A 20,216-nucleotide genomic window follows, 5' to 3' on the forward strand; every position below is an offset into this window, starting at 1 on the left:
GATCATGGAAACAGAAATTAAACAGTGATGTCGACAGACTAAGAGAAGTCATGAGCCAAATGGACTTAACGGATATCTATAGAACATTCTATCCTAAAGCAAAAGGATATACCTTCTTCTCAGCTCCTCATGGTACTTTCTCCAAAATTGACCATGTAATTGGTCAAAAACGGGCCTCAACAGGTACAGAAAGAAATAATCCCATGCGTGCTATCGGACCACCACGGCCTAAAACTGGTTTTCAATAACAATAAGGGAAGAATGCCCACATATACGTGGAAATTGAACAATGCTCTACTCAATGATAACCTGGTCAAGGAAGAAATAAAGAAAGAAATTAAAATATTTTTAGAATTTAATGAAAATGAAGGTACAACATACCCAAACTTATGGGACACAATGAAAGCTGTGCTAAGAGGAAAACTCATAGCGCTGAGTGCCTGCAGAAAGAAACAGGAAAGAGCATATGTCAGCAGCTTGACAGCACACCTAAAAGCTCTAGAACAAAAAGAAGCAAATACACGCAGGAGGAGTAGAAGGCAGGAAATAATCAAACTCAGAGCTGAAATCAACCAAGTAGAAACAAAAAGGACCATAGAAAGAATCAACAGAACCAAAAGGTGGTTCTTTGAGAAAATCAACAAGATAGATAAACCCTGAGCCAGACTAACGAGAGGACACAGAGAGTGCGTCCAAATTAACAAAATCAGAAATGAAAAGGGAGACATAACTACAGATTCAGAGGAAATTCAAAAAATCATCATATCTTACTATAAAAACCTATATTCAACAAAATTTGAAAATCTTCAGGAAATGGACAATTTCCTAGACAGATAACAGGTACCGAAGTTAAATCAGGAACAGATAAACCAGTTAAACAACCCCATAACTCCTAAGGAAATAGAAGCAGTCATTAAACGTCTCCCAACCAAAAAGAGCCCAGGTCCAGACAGGTTTAGTGCAGAATTCTACCAAACCTTCATAGAAGACCTCATACCAATATTATTCAAACTATTCCACAAAATTGAAACATATAGATCACTACCGAATACCTTCTACGAAGCCACAATTACTCTTATACTTAAACCACACAAAGACACAACAAAGAAGTTATTTTTCCCTTATGAATATCGATGCAAAAATGCTCAATAAAATTCTGGCAAACCGAATTCAAGAGCACATCAAAACAATCATCCACCATGATCAAGTAGGCTTCATCCCAGGCATGCAGGGATGGTTTAATATACGGAAAACCATCAACGTGATCCATTATATAAACAAACTGAAAGAACAGAACCACATGATCATTTCATTAGATGCTGAGAAAGCATTTGACAAAATTCAACACCCCTTCATGATAAAAGTCCTGGAAAGAATAGGAATTCAAGGCCCATACCTAAACATAGTAAAAGCCATATACAGCAAACCAGTTGCTAACATTAAACTAAATGGAGAGAAACTTGAAGCAATCCCACTAAAATCAGGGACTAGACAAGGCTGCCCACTCTCTCCCTACTTATTCAATATAGTTCTTGAAGTTCTAGCCAGAGCAATCAGACAACAAAAGGAGATCAAGGGGATACAGATCGGAAAAGAAGAGGTCAAAATATCACTATTTGCAGATGACATGATAGTATATTTAAGTGATCCCAAAAGTTCGACCAGAGAACTACTAAAGCTGATAAACAACTTCAGCAAAGTGGCTGGGTATAAAATTAACTCAAATAAATCAGTTGCCTTCCGCTATACAAAAGAGAAACAAGCCGAGAAAGAAATTAGGGAAACGACACCCTTCATAATAGACCCAAATAATATAAAGTACCTCGGTGTGACTTTAACCAAGCAAGTAAAAGATCTGTACAATAAGAACTTCAAGACACTGAGGAAAGAAATTGAAGAAGACCTCAGAAGATGGAAAGATCTCCCATGCTCATGGATTGGCAGGATTAATTTAGTAAAAATGGCCATTTTACCAAAAGCAATCTACAGATTCAATGCAATCCCCATCAAAATACCAATCCAATTCTTCAAAGAGTTAGACAGAACAATTTGCAAATTCATCTGGAATAACAAAAAACCCAGGATAGCTAAAGCCTTCCTCAACAATAAAAGGACTTCAGGGGGAATCACTATCCCTGAACTCAAGCAGTTTTACAGAGCAATAGTGATAAAAACTGCATGGTATTGGTACAGAGACAGACAGATAGACCAATGGAATAGAATTGAAGACCCAGAAATGAACCCACACACCTATGGTCACTTGATTTTTGACAAAGGAGCCAAAACCATCCAATGGAAAAAAGATAGCATTTTCAGCAAATGGTGCTGGTTCAACTGGAGGTCAACATGTAGAAGAATGCAGATCAATCCATGCTTATCACCCTGTACAAAGCTTAAGTCCAAGTGGATCAAGGACCTCCACATCAAACCAGACACACTCAAACTAATAGAAGAAAACTAGGGAAGCATCTGGAACACATGGGCACTGGAAAAAATTTCCTGAACAAAACACCAATGGCTTATGCTCTAAAATCAAGAATCGACAAATGGGATCTCATAAAACTGCAAAGCTTCTGTAAGGCAAAGGACACTGTGGTTAGGACAAAACTGCAACCAACAGATTGGGAAAAGATCTTTACCAATCCTACAACAGATAGAGGCCTTATATCCAAAATATACAAAGAAGTCAAGAAGTTAGACCGCAGGGAAACAAATAACCCTATTAAAAAATGGGGTTCAGAGCTAAACAAAGAATTCACAGCTGAGGAATGCCGAATGGCTGAGAAACACCTAAAGAAATGTTTAACATCTTTAGTCAGAAGGGAAATGCAAATCAAAACAACCCTGAGATTTCACCTCACACCAGTGAGAATGGCTAAGATCAAAAACTCAGGTGACAGCAGATGCTGGCGAGGATGTGGAGAAAGAGGAACACTCCTCCATTGTTGGTGGGATTGCAGACTGGTAAAACCATTCTGGAAATCAGTCTGGAGGTTCCTCAGAAAATTGGACATTGAACTGCCTGAGGATCCAGCTATACCTCTCTTGGGCATATACCCAAAAGATGCCTCAACATATAAAAGAGACATGTGCTCCACTATGTTCATCGCAGCCTTATTTATAATAGCCAGAAAATGGAAAGAACCCAGATGCCCTTCAACAGAGGAATGGATACAGAAAATGTGGTACATCTACACAATGGAACATTACTCAGCTATCAAAAACAACGAGTTTTTGAAATTCGTAGGCAAATGGTTGGAACTGGAAAATATCATCCTGAGTGAGCTAACCCAATCACAGAAAGACATACATGGTATGCACTCATTGGTAAGTGGCTTTTAGCCCAAATGCTTGAATTACCCTAGATCCCTAGAAGAAATGAAACTCAAGATGGATGATCAAAATGTGAATGCTTCACTCCTTCTTTAAATGAGGAAAAAGAATACCCTTGGCTGGGAAGGGAGAGGCAAAGATTAAAACAGAGACTGAAGGAACACCCATTCAGAGCCTGCCCCACAGGTGGCCCATACATATACAGCCACCCAAGTAGACAAGATGGATGAAGCAAAGAAGTGCAGACCGACAGGAGCCGGATGTAGATCGCTCCTGAGAGACACAGCCAGAATACAGCAAATACAGAGGCGAATGCCAGCAGCAAACCACTGAACTGAGAATAGGTCCCCCGTTGAAGGAATCAGAGAAAGAACTGGAAGAGCTTGAAGGGGCTCGAGACCCCAAAAGTACAACAATGTCAAGCAACCAGAGCTTCCAGGGACTAAGCCACTACCTAAATACTATACATGGACTGACCCTGGACTCTGACCCCATAGGTAGCAATGAATATCCTAGTAAGAGCACCAGTGGAAGGGGGAGCCCTGGGTCCTGCTAAGACTGAACCCCCAGTGAACTAGACTATGGGGGGAGGGCGGCAATGGGGGGAGGGTTGGGAGGGGGACACCCATAAGGAAGGGGAGGGGGGAGGGGGATGTTTGCCCGGAAACCGGGAAAGGGAATAACACTTGAAATGTATATAAGAAATACTCAAGTTAATAAAAAAAAATATGCTTACTTAATAATTCATTAAAGAAGCTCTGCTATGACTTTTCATTTTGACCTTTGTGTAAGGAGGAGGAGGAAGTCAGAATGTCTAACTATCAAAGTGCAAATCACAAGGAAACAAATTGTAAATTTGCGACTATTAGCATTCTATTGTTGTGCTAAATGGAATGCATCATTAATCCCAATGAACCTAAAGAAAAATAAATCTTAGTAGAGACTGAACAATGAAGAAATCTGGAGAGTATGGCTTCCATCCTGAATAATTAAGCAAGAAAGGATGAAAGCCAATTTTGAGAAATATATTGGATAAATGGCATTTCGTGATTGATTTTAAATATATTGTATACAGTTGCATCTATTTGTATAGGTAACAAATAAATATGAAAACTGTGTACATTTATATTTAAAATAATTTCAAAATTAATAAAATTTTTATGGTTCTACATTTTTATGGCTTTACATTATGCTGCAAAAAATTTCACAGTGTATTCATAATAAGGGGAAACACTTTGAAAATGCATAAATCTTTGTATTAGGCTGTCAACTCTATTGTCACTTATTTTTAAAACCTTCTGGCAGTCATACACAGTAACTATCATCTAAGAGCACTTGATAAAAACAAGACAAAGTCAGACTGCTTTACTTTTACCCTGTGCCCCAAATAATTCTTGAATACCATTTGTGTGGAGCTCAATGGATAAGCTGTAGGAGAGATAATAAGTAGAATTTTCTCACAAAATATAAAATAATGAGAAAGTTAGCCAAATTTAGTTTGTTCATAAATTAGCCATAATGACTAAAGGTTTTCATAACCAAATTTACCTTGTATTTCTTGTAGTAGTATGCTAAGAAATGCAGAGATCTGGAGTAAAGGAAGACACATATATCTGAATCACAGCTGTTCTTAGCTCATCTGTATTTACATTTTAATAGTAGCTGTTATGGGTATAATTTCATGACAGATGCAAAATTTATGCATGGTCCAATTAGGTGTGTCAGTCTATTTATAGAATTGTGTTAGCAGCAGTACTCTCAAGTTCCATTTCGTTTCTACTTGAGACCACTCTAACCACTGGGGAAGGCAATCTTTCTCCCTTGTTATCTGTCTTTGGAAAACATTAGTCAAGTTTCTGCTTTAAAAAAAAAGTCCACTTTTCATATATAATTGTAGAATTCTTAGGATTTCTTAATTCTTATAAGCACGTCATATGGAAATACATAGTTTTCCTTATTGAACATTCAGATAGCTTTTTTCTTTAATTTTATCCAACTTTCCTGAAATAAAATCAAAACTACCAATTGTGTTGAATTATAAGCTGAAATAATTTGTTATTTGGGGGTAAAGGCCCTAAGCTTTATCCTTTAAGATTTTTATTATGATTTTGTTTGATATTTATTCCCCTTATTTTTATAATTTTGTTAAAAATATATTCTTCTCTCAAAGAATATGTATTAATTACAGTTTCCCCTCCACTATCTTTCCAGTTCCTTCCCATCACCCCTGCCCTATGAATCTAGTTCCTCTCTTTCTTTCATTAGAAAAGTATAGGCTCCTATTACCTAACAATCAAACATAACAAAATAAAATATAATTAGATAAAGCAAAAACCATCACATCTAGGCTCCACATAACAAATCAAGAAAAGGAAAAGAACCCAAAGAGGAGGCTCAGGAATCAGAGGCACACCCCCTTCATTCACTAAAGAGTACCCTAAAAGCACTAAGCTGTATGCTATAATGTATACACAAAAGTCCTGTGAGCTGTGTAGGCCCTGTGATTGATGCCTCAGTCTCTGTGAGTTCGTATGACATTTGCATGGTTGAGAGGGCCTTGTTTTCCTCGTGTCCTCCACCCCCTGTGCCTCTTACATTCTTTATGGCTGCTATGTTTTTGGATCTCCTGAGGAGAGCGAATTGGTGGAGACTTTCCATTTAGAGCTATGTGTTCCAAAGACTCTCTGCATAATATCTGTCTGAAGGTCTCTGCATCTTTTCCCACCCTTTGCAAGAGGGAGTCTGTCTAATGGTAACTGAGTTGGTCACTGATAAATGAGTATAACAGAATTTCATTGGGATTCATTTTATTACTACCTTTTGTTTGTCTGTAGACCTGTAATGTTTGTTATCACAGTAAGTCTAGTCTGTCTAGAATCTGGTTCTTGGTCACCCAAGCTGTGTAAAGTATGGGTTACATCTTGTTGAATTTGACTTAGATCAACACAGATATTCATTGACTACTCTCACTGTTCTGTGCCAACACTGAACTACATATCTTTTAGGCAGAAAAGATTGCAGATCAAAGGTTGCGTGGCTAGGTTTCTCCTGTGGTAGGTTATAGAGTACCTTTCTGCAGCAAAGACACTAGAAAGTAGGGGGAAAGGCACCAGTTCCACGTCTCTGCGTTCAATGAGTTGTGAGTTTTGTCCATAGCGGTAGTGTCTTCTCTCTTGGTGTATTCAGAGCAACCTTTTGTTCTAGCAAAAACTCAGGCTGATTGGGGGTTTCTACCAAACACCATGGTACAGGATCCCAATTGAATGCTATCCATTTCCTTGCTGAAAGCTACATTTGGTGACAGGAGATGTTCAGTTGAGATTTGGTATGTCCTATAGGTAGGAAACATCATTAGGATCACCTACTGTGAAAGATTGTGAAAGATCATAATTCATGAGGGTGTTTGATTGTTTGCTTTTAAATTTAACTTTATTTGTTTTGCTTATTCACTTTACATTCCAGGCATTGCTTCCCTCCCCATCAATCTATCCCACACAGTAAATGTTTTTAATAACATTCCTCAAATGTCCTTCAGTTCCTTTTGTTGCTTCCCGTAGTCCCTCCATTACCATTAGCTTTCCTGACCTTACCCACCTGATTATCTTATTCCCTTGTGTTCCCATAAATTCAACCATAAAGTGTATTCAGTTTCCCTCCTCTGGGAAATAATTTTGTCTTTCCCCTAGTCCCTTTCTCTATACCTGACTTCTCTAGGCCTACAGATTGTACCTTAGTTATTATTTATCTAGCAGCTACTATCCAGAAGTAAGGGAATGCATACCATATTTATCTTTCTGGGTCTGGCTTACCTCACTCAGGGTGATTTATTTCTAATCCCAACTATTTTACTGCAAATTCTGTGATGTCAGTTTTAACTGTGAACATACCACATTTTCTCTATCTGTTCTTCTATCGAAAGGCCATCAAGGTTGTGTTCAGTTTCTGGTTGTTGTGAATTGAACAGCGAGGAACATGGTTGAGCACCTGTCTTTGTGGTAGAATAAAGTGGTATCAATGACCAACTTTCTGAGGAAAGGACATATTGACTTGCATAATGGCTAGAAAAGTTTGCATCCTCACCATCAATGAGGGAGTGTTCTAGATATTCTGAAGTTATGCCGAATGAGCTTGTACTATTTGATCTTAGCCATTCTGACCAGTGTAAAATGGGATCTCAGAGTCAGATTTGCATTTCCCTGCTGTCTAGGAATGTTGAATATATGTTTCTCAGCAATAAGAGTTTCACTTATTCTGAATTAATTGTTTACATTTATACCCCTAAATTAAATTTGTTGATTTGATGATATCTAGTTTCTTGGCATCTTTGTATATATTTTGTATATTAGCCTTCTCTCAGACTCAGAGCTGATGAAAATCTTTTCCCATTCCATAGGGTGCCATTTGGATTGTTGACGGTGTTTGTTCTTTTACATGGATTTAGAAGTCCCTTTGACTAGTTTTTGGTCTTAATGCCTGTGATATCAGTATTCTGTTTAGGAAGTTGTTCCCTGTGCCAATGTTTTCAAGGCTCTTCCACACTCTCTTCTATTAGGTTCATTGTATCCAGTTTTATGTTGAGGTTTTTGATCCACTTGGATTGAGTTTTGTGCAGTGTGAGAGATATGGATTGAATTGAATTAATCTACATGTCACATCCAATGTGAAAGCACCACTTTTGAAGATATCTTTCCAGTGTACATTTTGGATAAAAAAAATCACATGTCCATGGCTATATGTTTATTTCTGGGTATTCAATTTGATTCAATTGATCAATGTGCTTGTTTTTACCAAAAATAAGTTCAGTTTATATTATTATAGTTCTGTAGTTCATGCTGAAATTAGGAAGAATGATACTTCCAGTAGTTATTTTATATTAGTTAATTTTGAATTTCATATCATATACTCTAATTTTACCCATCTCCTTCTACCCTCATACAGGCCCTCCAACTTTGCACTCCCATGCCCAACAGAAAAAATAAATCTTGTTGTGGAAACTATGGTATATCTCAGTGTGTTCTGCAGTACACCCCTTTGTCCACACTTCTTAGCTCACAAAAAAAATTCATTTTAATAAGTCATTGGGTTGGTACTAGGAATCTGGCTTCTGCTACTCTATGAATAGTAGAACCTCATTAGGACTCCTCCTTGATATATTGTTGTTGCCCTGTGTCATGGAGATCCTGTAGTTTTGAATCTGTAGGATCAATCCTTTCATGAACTCCATCTGTTCATGCACAATCGACACAGCAGCTACATCTGCAATACCTCTAGTTACCAAATTTCAAGGTTTTTTGGTTTTGGTTGTGAGTGTCTTTGTGTGTGTGTGTGTGTGTGTGTGTGTGTGTGTGTGTGTGTGTGTGTGTTCATAAGAAGATCATAATTGTCCTCTCATGTCTATCAAGAATTGCATTAGGACCTTGACAGAGATTCTATTGAATCTGTAGAATTATTTTGTTAGGAGTGCTACTTTGACTATATTAATCCTACCAGTTCCTGAGTATGTTCTTGTATTTTATTCATCAAAACTTTAAAATTTTTATCATGTTAGTATTTAATTTGCTCTGTTAGAATTTCCCTCGAGATATTTGATATTATTTGAGGCTATTATGAAAGATTTTTGTTTCTTAATCCATTTGTCATTTGTATATATAAGGATTACTGATGTTTGTGAGTTCATTTTGTGTACAGCTATTTTTCTGAAAATGTTAAACAGATATAGGTGTTCCATTGTAGAACGTTTGGAATCACTTATGTATACTATCATGGCTTCTTAACAAAAAGATAGTTTGACTTCTTCCTTTTAAATTTATATCACCTTGATCTCCTTCAGTTGTAATTGTGCTAGCAACAACTTCCAGCATAATAATAAATAGGTATAGTAAAAGTAGACAACTTGTCTTTTCTTAATTTTAGTGAATTTGTTTAAATTTATCTCCAGCTAACTTGATGGTGGCTATATGCTTGCTATAAATTGTCTGAATTATATTTACATATGTCCCTTTAATCCCTAATATCTCTGGGACTTTCATCATGCAGGGGTTTGGAATGTGTCAAAGACTTTTCTGTATCTTATAAGATGATCAAGTGTTTTATCTCAGTCTATGTGGTTGAATGAACTTACTGATTTTTGTAAAATGAACCATTCTTACATCTCTGAGATTAATGATCTTCTTGATGATATTTTGGTGTGGATTCAGTTTGCAAAAATTTTGTTGAGTATTTTGGAATTTACACTCACAAAGAAATTTGTTCAATAATTTTCTTTATTTGTGGATCTGTGTGTAGTTTAGATATGAGTAACTTGGCCTGTTAGAATGAATTGGGCAAATTTGCTTCACTTGCCATTTTGTTGAATAATTTGAGGAGTATTGGCATTCACTTTTCTTTGGAAGTCTGGTAGAATTCTTTGCTAAAACCATCTGGCTGTGGATGATATTTAAGGATTGTTTCTATTCTTTTGCTGGGGATTATAGGTGACTTCGATGAATTGTTTGATCTTGATTTGACTTTAGAAAGTAGAATCTATTCAGAAAATTACCCATTTCTTTCAGATTTTTCAATTATGAGGATTATAGTGTTTTATCTTATATACTATACGGTTCTCCAGATTTCTTCTGTATCTGTTGCTATGTCAACATTTTCATTTCAGATTTTGATAATTTGAATGTTTTCTCCATACTTTTTAATTAATTTTCATAAGGGTTTGATGAATTATTGATATTCTCAAAAAACAATGTTTATTTGAGTATTTGTATTTTTCTCTGTTTCTATTTTATTGATATAAGCTCTATGTATGTTTATTTTTTTCATCTTTTCCAATTTTGTGTGTTTACTTCTTTTGTTCTAGAGCTTTCAGGTATTATTAAGCTTCTAGTATAAAAACCTATCCAGCTTATTTCTCTTCTTTTGTTTCTTTTTAAAAATATAGGCATGCATTGCTATGAGCTTGCTTAGTAGAAGCACTTTCATTTTGTTCCTTAAGTTTGGGCATGCTGTGTTTATTTTCATTGAACTATAGGAATTATGCAACTTTTTTCTGTATCTACCTTGACCCATGTTTCAGTCAGGCGAGAGTTGTTCAGTTTCCATAAATTTATAAGCTTTCTGTTATTCCTGTTTTTGTTTATTTTGTTGTCATCTCATAGGATGTTGACATTTAATCCAATTTTGTTGTATATGTTGATATTTGTTTTAGGATTGAGGTATGTGGTAAATTTTGGAGAAAGTTTCATGAGGTGCTCTAAAGAATGTATATTTATATTTGCTTGGGACATAGATATTTTAAAATGTCATCTGGATGTATTTTCCTTTTGATGAGTATGCAGTGTTCTACCCTATTTCTTCTGATTTTAGATTTGAAGCCTATTTTGATAGATATTAAAATTACTATAACAGCTTGCTTTTTACGTATAGTTACTTAGAATATCATTTTTCCTTCCTTTACCCTAAGATAGTGTGTATCCTTGATGTTGAGATGTGTTTCTTGTATGCCACAGAAGGATGTATCCTGTTTTTAACATCAGTTTTCTTTGTCTATATCTTTTTTATTAGGAAGGAGATATCATTGACCAATGATTTTTCATATTTGTTATTTTGCTGTTTTTGCTAGTGGAAGTGGTAGTTGTGGTGGTGATGGTGGTGGTGGTGGTGGTGGTGGTGGTGGTGGTGGTGGTGGTGTGTGTGTGTGTGTGTGTGTGTGTGTGTGTGTGTGTTTGTGTGTGTGTGTGTGTGTGTGTGTGTGTGTGTGTGTGGGTGGGTCTGTATGTATATGTGTGTGTGTGTGTTTTCTTTCCTTTGATCTGGTTGTATGAGATTACTTATTTTCTGTGTTCCTATGATTGTAGTTTACCTCCTCAGTTTGGAGTTTTTCTTCTAGTACTTTCTTTAGGCTAGATTTATAGATAGTTGTTTAAACTTGGCTTTATTCCTTGTAGGCTTAAAATTTTCAAAACCTGCTAGAGATAGCAGAAAGGAAAAGTTAATAGGGCAAAGGGGAATGTGGACCTGTTTACAAATATTTCTATTGGGTTGGGTGATTCTAATCTTCATTGTCAGGATATCAGCAATTCAGTTTATTTGAATCAGCAGTAGTAGGAAACACTATTCACAAATCAACAATGGCACCTAGATCGAAACAGCACTATGCTCTGCCAATCTGCAGAAGTGGTAGGAAGCCTCAACAATATCACAAGTTCTTTGGTGCATTTGTCTTTATAAAGGCATGACAAATAATGATCAGCAAAAAGTGTCACAGTGGCATCAGTAAAGGCCAGAGTCAACAAAGTCCAAAGAAGACTAGAAAAGAGTAGCAAGGCAAAACATTGCCATACAGTGTTGTGTACTGTCAGGTTATATTTATACACTTTCCACATAACACATGTTCTCTCAAGCATTCACTCTTCCAAAACATCACATGCCCTCTTTCCAAGTAGCTTTCAGAAAACACCACATGCTGGTTCTCAGCAAAACATCCTCCCTCATGTAAGTCTCAACAAAACATCCTCTCCTAAGATATGTTCCAGGGAAAACATCATGTGACACATCTGAATCTTCAAAGAAACAAGAAATTTTCACTTCAATCCTTTTATGGTGATTGAATATTTTGCTGGCTATAGTAGGGTGACTTGGCATCTGTGATTTCATAGAATCTGAAGCACAGTGTTTCAAGGGTTTCTGTCTTTTAGAGTCTATATTGATAAGTTATGTGTAACTCTAATAATCCTACTTTTTTTTTATTAACTTGAGTATTTCTTATATACATTTCGAGTGTTATTCCCTTTCCCGGTTTCCGGGCAAACATCCCCCACCCCCCTCCCCTTCCTTATGGGTGTTCCCCTCCCAACCCTCCCCCCATTGCAGCCCTCCCCCCATAGACTAGTTCACTGGGGGTTCAGTCTTAGCAGGACCCAGGGCTTCCCCTTCCACTGGTGCTCTTACTAGGATATTCATTGCTACCTATGGGGTCAGAGTCAAGGGTCAGTCCATGTATAGTCTTTAGGTAGTGGCTTAGTCCCTGGAAGCTCTGGTTGCTTGGCATTGTTGTACTTTTGGGGTCTTGAGCCCCTTCAAGCTCTTCCAGTTCTTTCTCTGATTCCTTCAATAGGGGACCTATTCTCAGTTCAGTGGTTTGCTGCTGGCATTCGCCTCTGTATTTGCTGTATTCTGGCTGTGTCTCTCAGGAGCGATCTACATCCGGCTCCTGTCGGTCTGCACTTCTTTGCTTCATCCATCTTGTCTAATTGGGTGGCTGTATATGTATGGGCCACATGTGGGGCAGGCTCTGAATGGGTGTTCCTTAAGTCTCTGTTTTAATCTTTGCCTCTCCCTTCCCTGCCAAGGGTATTCTTTTTCCTCATTTAAAGAAGGAGTGAAGCATTCACATTTTGATCATCTGTCTTGAGTTTCGTTTGTTCTAGGAATCTAGGGTAATTCAAGCATTTGGGCTAATAGCCACTTATCAATGAGTGCATACCATGTATGTCTTTCTGTGATTGGGTTAGCTCACTCAGGATGATATTTTCCAGTTCCAACCATTTGCCTACGAATTTCATAAACTCGTTGTTTTTGATATCTGAGTAATATTCCATTGTGTAGATGTACCACATTTTCTGTATCCATTCCTCTGATGAAGGGCATCTGGGTTCTTTCCATTTTCTGGCTATTATGAATAAGGCTGCGATGAACATAGTGGAGCACGTGTCTCTTTTATATGTTGAGGCATCTTTTGGGTATATGCCCAAGAGAGGTATAGCTGGATCCTCAGGCAGTTCAATGTCCAATTTTCTGAGGAACCTCCAGACTGATTTCCAGAATGGTTTTACCAGTCTGCAATCCCACCAACGATGGAGGAGTGTTCCTCTTTCTCCACATCCTCGCCAGCATCTGCTGTCACCTGAGTTTTTGATCTTAGCCAATCGCATTGGTGTGAGGTGAAATCTCAGGGTTGTTTTGATTTGCATTTCCCTTATGACTAAAGATGTTGAACATTTCTTTAGGTGTTTCTCAGCCATTCGGCATTCCTCAGCTGTGAATTCTTTGTTTAGCTCTGAACCCCATTTTTTAATAGGGTTATTTGTCTCCCTGCGGTCTAACTTCTTGAGTTCTTTGTATATTTTGGATATAAGGCCTCTATCTGTTGTAGGATTGGTAAAGATCTTTTCCCAATCTGTTGGTTGCCGTTTTGTCCTAACCACAGTGTCCTTTGCCTTACAGAAGCTTTGCAGTTTTATGAGATCCCATTTGTCGATTCTTGATCTTAGAGCATAAGCCATTGGTGTTTTGTTCAGGAAATTTTTTCCAGTGCCTATGTGTTCCAGATGTTTCCCTAGTTTTTCTTCTATTAGTTTGAGTGTGTCTGGTTTGATGTGGAGGTCCTTGATCCACTTGGACTTAAGCTTTGTACAGGGTGATAAGCATGGATCGATCTGCATTCTTCTACATGTTGCCCTCCAGTTGAACCAGCACCAATTGCTGAAAATGCTATCTTTTTTCCATTGGATGGTTTTGGCTCCTTTGTCAAAAATCAAGTGACCATATGTGTGTGGGTTCATTTCTGGGTCTTCAATTCTATTCCATTGGTCTATCTGTCTGTCTCTGTACCAATACCATGCAGTTTTTATCACTATTGCTCTGTAATACTGCTGGAGTTCAGGGATAGTGATTCCCCCTGAAGTCCTTTTATTGTTGAGGATAGCTTTAGCTATCCTGGGTTTTTTGTTATTCCAGATGAATTTGCAAATTGTTCTGTCTAACTCTTTGAAGAATTGGATTGGTATTTTGATGGGGATTGCATTGAATCTGTAGATTGCTTTTGGTAAACTGGCCATTTTTACTATATTAATCCTGCCAATCTATGAGCATGGGAGATCTTTCCATCTTCTGAGGTCTTCTTCAATTTCTTTCCTCAGTGTCTTGAAGTTCTTATTGTACAGATCTTTAACTTGCTTGGTTAAAGTCACACCGAGGTACTTTATATTATTTGGGTCTATTATGAAGGGTGTCGTTTCCCTAATTTCTTTCTCGGCTTGTTTCTCTTTTGTATAGAGGAAGGCAACTGATTTATTTGAGTTAATTTTATACCCAGCCACTTTGCTGAAGTTGTTTATTAGCTTTAGTAGTTCTCTGGTGGAAATTTTGGGATCACTTAAATATACCATCATGTCATCTGCAAATAGTGATATTTTGACCTCTTCTTTTCTGATCTGTATCCCTTTGATCTCCTTTTGTTGTCTGATTGCTCTGGCTAGAACTTCAAGAACTATATTGAATAAGTAGGGAGAGAGTGGGCAGCCTTGTCTAGTCCCTGATTTTAGTGGGATTGCTTCAAGTTTCTCTCCATTTAGTTTAATGTTAGCAACTGGTTTGCTGTATATGGCTTTTACTATGTTTAGGTATGGGCCTTGAATTCCTATTCTTTCCAGGACTTTTATCATGAAGGGGTGTTGAATTTTGTCAAATGCTTTCTCAGAATCTAATGAAATGATCATGTGGTTCTGTTCTTTCAGTTTGTTTATATAATGGATCACGTTGATGGTTTTCCGTATATTAAACCATCCCTGCATGCCTGGGATAAAGCCTACTTGATCATGGTGGATGATTGTTTTGATGTGCTCTTGAATTCGGTTTGCCAGAATTTTATTGAGTATTTTTGCATCGATATTCATAAGGGAATTGGTCTGAAGTTCTCTTTCTATGTTGTGTCTTTGTGTGGTTTAGGTATAAGAGTAATTGTGGCTTCATAGAAGGAATTCGGTAGGGCTCCATCTGTTTCAATTTTGTGGAATAGTTTGGATAATATTGGTATGAGGTCTTCTATGAAGCTTTGATAGAATTCTGCACTAAACCCGTCTGGACTTGGGCTCTTTTTGGTTGGGAGACCTTTAATGACTGCTTCTATTTCCTTAGGAGTTATGGGGTTGTTTAACTGGTGTATCTGTTCCTGATTTAACTTCGATACCTGGTATCTGTCTAGGAAATTGTCCATTTCCTGAAGATTTTCAAATTTTGTTGAATATAGGTTTTTATAGTAAGATCTGATGATTTTTTGAATTTCCTCTGAATCTGTAGTTATGTCTCCCTTTTCATTTCTGATTTTGTTAATTTGGACGCACTCTCTGTGTCCTCTCGTTAGTCTGGCTAAGGGTTTATCTATCTTGTTGATTTTCTCAAAGAACCAACTTTTGGTTCTGTTGATTCTTTCTATGGTCCTTTTTGTTTCTACTTGGTTGATTTCAGCTCTGAGTTTGATTATTTCCTGCCTTCTACTCCTCCTGGGTGTATTTGCTTCTTTTTGTTCTAGAGCTTTTAGGTGTGCTGTCAAGCTGCTGACATATGCTCTTTCCTGTTTCTTTCTGCAGGCACTCAGCGCTATGAGTTTTCCTCTTAGCACAGCTTTCATTGTGTCCCATAAGTTTGGGTATGTTGTATCTTCATTTTCATTAAATTCTAAAAAGTTTTTAATTTCTTTCTTTATTTCTTCCTTGACCAGGTTATCATTGAGTAGAGCATTGTTCAATTTCCACGTATATGTGGGCATTCTTCCCTTATTGTTATTGAAGTCCAGTTTTAGGCCGTGGTGGTCCGATAGCACGCATGGGATTATTTCTATCTTTCTGTACCTGTTGAGGCCCGTTTTTTGACCAATTATATGGTCAATTTTGGAGAAAGTGCCACAAGGAGCTGAGAAGAAGGTATATCCTTTTGCTTTAGAATAGAATGTTCTATAAATATCCGTTAAGTCCATTTGGCTCATGACTTCTCTTAGTCTGTCGACATCACTGTTTAATTTCTGTTTCCATGATCTGTCCATTGATGAGAGTGGGGTGTTGAAATCTCCCACTATTATTGTGTGAGGTGCAATGTGTGTTTTGAGCTTTAGTAAGGTTTCTTTTACGTATGTAGGTGCCCTTGTATTTGGGGCATAGATATTTAGGATTGAGAGTTCATCTTGGTGGATTTTTCCTTTGATGAATATGAAGTGTCCTTCCTTATCTTTTTTGATGACTTTTAGTTGGAAATTGATTTTATTTGATATTAGAATGGCGACTCCAGCTTGCTTCTTCTGACCATTTGCTTGGAAAGTTGTTTTCCAGCCTTTCACTCTGAGGTAGTGTCTGTCTTTGTCTCTGAGATGTGTTTCCTGTAGGCAGCAGAATGCAGGGTCCTCGTTGCGTATCCAGTTTGTTAATCTATGTCTTTTTATTGGGGAGTTGAGGCCATTGATGTTGAGAGATATTAAGGAATAGTGAATATTGCTTCCTGTTATATTCGTATTTGGATGTGAGGTTATGTTTGTGTGCTTTCATTCTCTTTGTTTTGTTGCCAAGACGATTAGTTTCTTGCTTCTTCTAGGGTATAGCTTGCCTCCTTATGTTGGGCTTTACCATTTATTATCCTTTGTAGTGCTGGATTTGTAGAAAGATATTGTGTAAATTTGGTTTGTCATGGAATATCTTGGTTTCTCCATCAATGTTAATTGAGAGTTTTGATGGATACAGTAACCTGGGCTGGCATTTGTGTTCTCTTAGGCTCTGTATGACATCAGTCCAGGATCTTCTGGCCTTCATAGTTTCTGGCAAGAAGTCTGGTGTGATTCTGATAGGTCTCCCTTTATATGTTACTTGACCTTTTTCCCTTACTGCTTTTAATATTCTTTCTTTATTTTGTGCGTTTGGTGTTTTGACAATTATGTGACGGGAGGTGTTTCTTTTCTGGTCCAATCTATTTGGAGTTCTGTAGGCTTCTTGTATGTCTATGGGTGTCTCTTTTTTTAGGTTAGGGAAGTTTTCTTCTATGATTTTGTTGAAGATATTTACTGGTCCTTTGAGCTGGGAGTCTTCACTCTCTTCTATACCTATTATCCTTAGGTTTGATCTTCTCATTGAGTCCTGGATTTCCTGTATGTTTTGGACCAGTAGCTTTTTCCGCTTTACATTATCTTTGACAGTTGAGTAAATGATTTCTATGGAGTCTTCTTCTCCTGATATTCTCTCTTCCATCTCTTGTATTCTGTTGGTGAAGCTTGTATCTACAGCTCCTTGTCTCTTCTTTTGGTTTTCTATATCTAGGGTTGTGTCCATGTGTTCTTTCTTGATTGCTTCTATTTCCATTTTTAATTCCTTCAACTGTTTGATTGTGTTTTCCTGGAATTCTTTCAGGGATTTTTGCGATTCCTCTCTGTAGGCTTCTACTTGTTTATTAATGTTTTCCTGTGTTTCCCTAAGTGTGTTCATGTCTTTCTTGAAGTCCTCCAGCATCATGATCAAATATGATTTTGAAACTAGATCTTGCTTTTCTGGTGTGTTTGGATATTCCATGTTTGTTTTGGTGGGAGATTTGGGCTCCGATGATGGCATGTAGTCTTGGTTTCTGTTTCTTGGGTTCCTGCGCTTGCCTCTCGCCATCAGATTATCTCTAGTGTTACTTTGTTCTGCTATTTCTGACAGTGGCTAGACTGTCCTATAAGCCTGTGTGTCAGGAGTGCTGTAGACCTGTTTTCCTCTCTTTCAGTCAGTTATGGGGACAGAGTGTTCTGCTTTCGGGCGTGTAGTTTTTCCTCTCTACAGGTCTTCAGCTGTTCCTGTGGGCCTGTGTCTTGAGTTCACCAGGCAGCTTTCTTGCAGCAGAAAATTTGGTCTTACCTGTGGTCCCGAGGCTCAGGTTTGCTCGTGGGGTGCTGCCCACGGGCTCTCTGCAGCTGCAGCAACCAGGAAGACCTGTGCCGCCCCTTCCTGGAGCTTCAGTGCACCAGGGTTCCAGATGGTCTTTGGCTTTTTCCTCTGGCGTCCGAGATGTGTGTGCAGAGAGCAGTCTCTTCTGTTTTCCCAGGCTTGTCTGCCTCTCTGAAGGTTTAGCTCTCCCTCCCATGGGATTTGGGTGCAGAGAACTGTTTATCTGGTCTGTTTCTTTCAGGTTCCGGTGGTGTCTCAGGCTGGTGTCCTGCTGCTCCTGGGCCCTCCCACACGGGAGCCCAGAGGCCTTATACAGTTTCCTCTTGGGCCAGGGATGTGGGCAGGGGTGAGCAGTGTTGTTGGTCTCTTCCGCTCTGCAGCCTCAGGAGTGCCCACCTGACCAGGCGGTTGGGTCTCTCACCGGGTCTGGGAGCAGAGAGCTGCTGCGGGCCGGGATCCGCGGGTGTGGGACTTCCGGTAAACACAGAACCTGCCCGGTCCTAGAGAAATTCTGCTTCCGTGTGTCCCAAGCTCACCAGGCAGCTTTCTTGCAGCAGAAAATTTGGTCTTACCTGTGGTCCCGAGGCTCAGGTTCGCTCGTGGGGTGCTGCCCACGGGCTCTCTGCAGCGGCAGCAACCAGGAAGACCTGTGCCGCCCCTTCCGGGAACTTCAGTGCACCAGGGTTCCAGATGGTCTTTGGCTTTTTCCTCTGGCGTCCGAGATGTGTGTGCAGAGAGCAGTCTCTTCTGGTTTCCCAGGCTTGTCTGCCTCTCTGAAGGTTTAGCTCTCCCTCCCACGGGATTTGGGTGCAGAGAACTGTTTATCCGGTCTTTTTCTTTCAGGTTCCGGTGGTGTCTCAGGCAGGTGTCCTGCCGCTCCTGGGCCCTCCCCCACGGGAGCCCAGAGGCCTTATACAGTTTCCTCTTGGGTCAGGGATGTGGGCAGGGGTGAGCAGTGTTGTTGGTCTCTTCAGCTCTGCAGCCTCAGGAGTGCCCACCTGACCAGGTGGTTGGGTCTCTCTCTCACCGGGTCTGGGAGCAGAGAGCTGCTGCGGGCCGGGATCCGCGGGTGTGGGACTTCCGGTAAACACAGAAAGTGCCAGGTCCTAGAGAAATTCTGCTTCCGTGTGTCCCAAGCTCACCAGGCAGCTTTCTTGCAGCAGAAAATTTGGTCTTACCTGTGGTCCCGAGGCTCAGGTTCGCTCGTGGGGTGCTGCCCAGGGGCTCTCTGCAGCGGCAGCCATAATCCTACTTTTATATGTTACTTGGTCTTTTCTTCTTGCAGACTTTAATATTAATTCATTTTCTGTATCTTTAGTGTTTTGATTATTATTTGCCAATGTGGCTTCTTTTCTGGTTGAATCTGTTAGCTTTTTTTCATGCTTCTTGTACATTCTTTATGGAAGGAACTTTTTTCTTTGTTTCTGATAAAATGTATATTCTATGCCTTTGAGAGGGGATGCGTCTCCTTTCTTATTTCTAGATTTTTAAGTTTGGCCTTGTTATAATATCCTTGATATCCTAGGTGTTTTGTGTCTGTAATGTTTTAAATTTAACACTTTCTTTGACCAGTGCAACAATTTCTTCTACTGTTTCTTCATTGCCCAAGATTTTTCTCTTCCATATCTTGTATTCTGTCATTCAAGCTTGTCTCTATAAATCTTGCTCAAATTTTTAAGGTTTTATTTTCATGACTCCCTCAGTTTTGGTTTTCTTTACTGATTCTCTTTCTACTTTCAACTCTTGAGCAGTTTTATTTGTTCCCAACCATTGTTTGTTTGTATTTTTTTCCAGCTTCTTTAAGGTATTTATTAATTTCCTTATTATGGAACTCTATCATCTTTACTAAGGTGGTTTAATGGTGTGTGTGTGTGTGTGTGTGTGTGTGTGTGTGTGTGTGTGTGTGTTTCAGATATGTTGGAATATTCAGGTCTTGTTGCAGTAGGATAACGAGGCTCTAGGGGAGACATATTTCTCTGAATATTGTTGATTATATTGTTCTGGTGCTGTTTTGGCATCTGGGATAGGCATGATTATAAGTATAGGTAATGATTGTCTCTTTTGGGTTGGTGTTTTCTTTCTTGGTTTTTGTTTTCTTTATTTATTTTAGGAGAATATGATGTTGGTGTTTTATCTGAAGTTGATAAAACTTTTTTAGTTGTGGCTAATAAAGTTTTCAGATAAAACATGTTTTTTGGGGGGTTCTTTTTTTTT

Source organism: Rattus norvegicus, chromosome 2, assembly GCF_021556685.1.
Source record: "Rattus norvegicus strain SHRSP/BbbUtx chromosome 2, alternate assembly SHRSP_T2T, whole genome shotgun sequence".
Taxonomy (NCBI): Eukaryota; Metazoa; Chordata; class Mammalia; order Rodentia; family Muridae; genus Rattus; species Rattus norvegicus.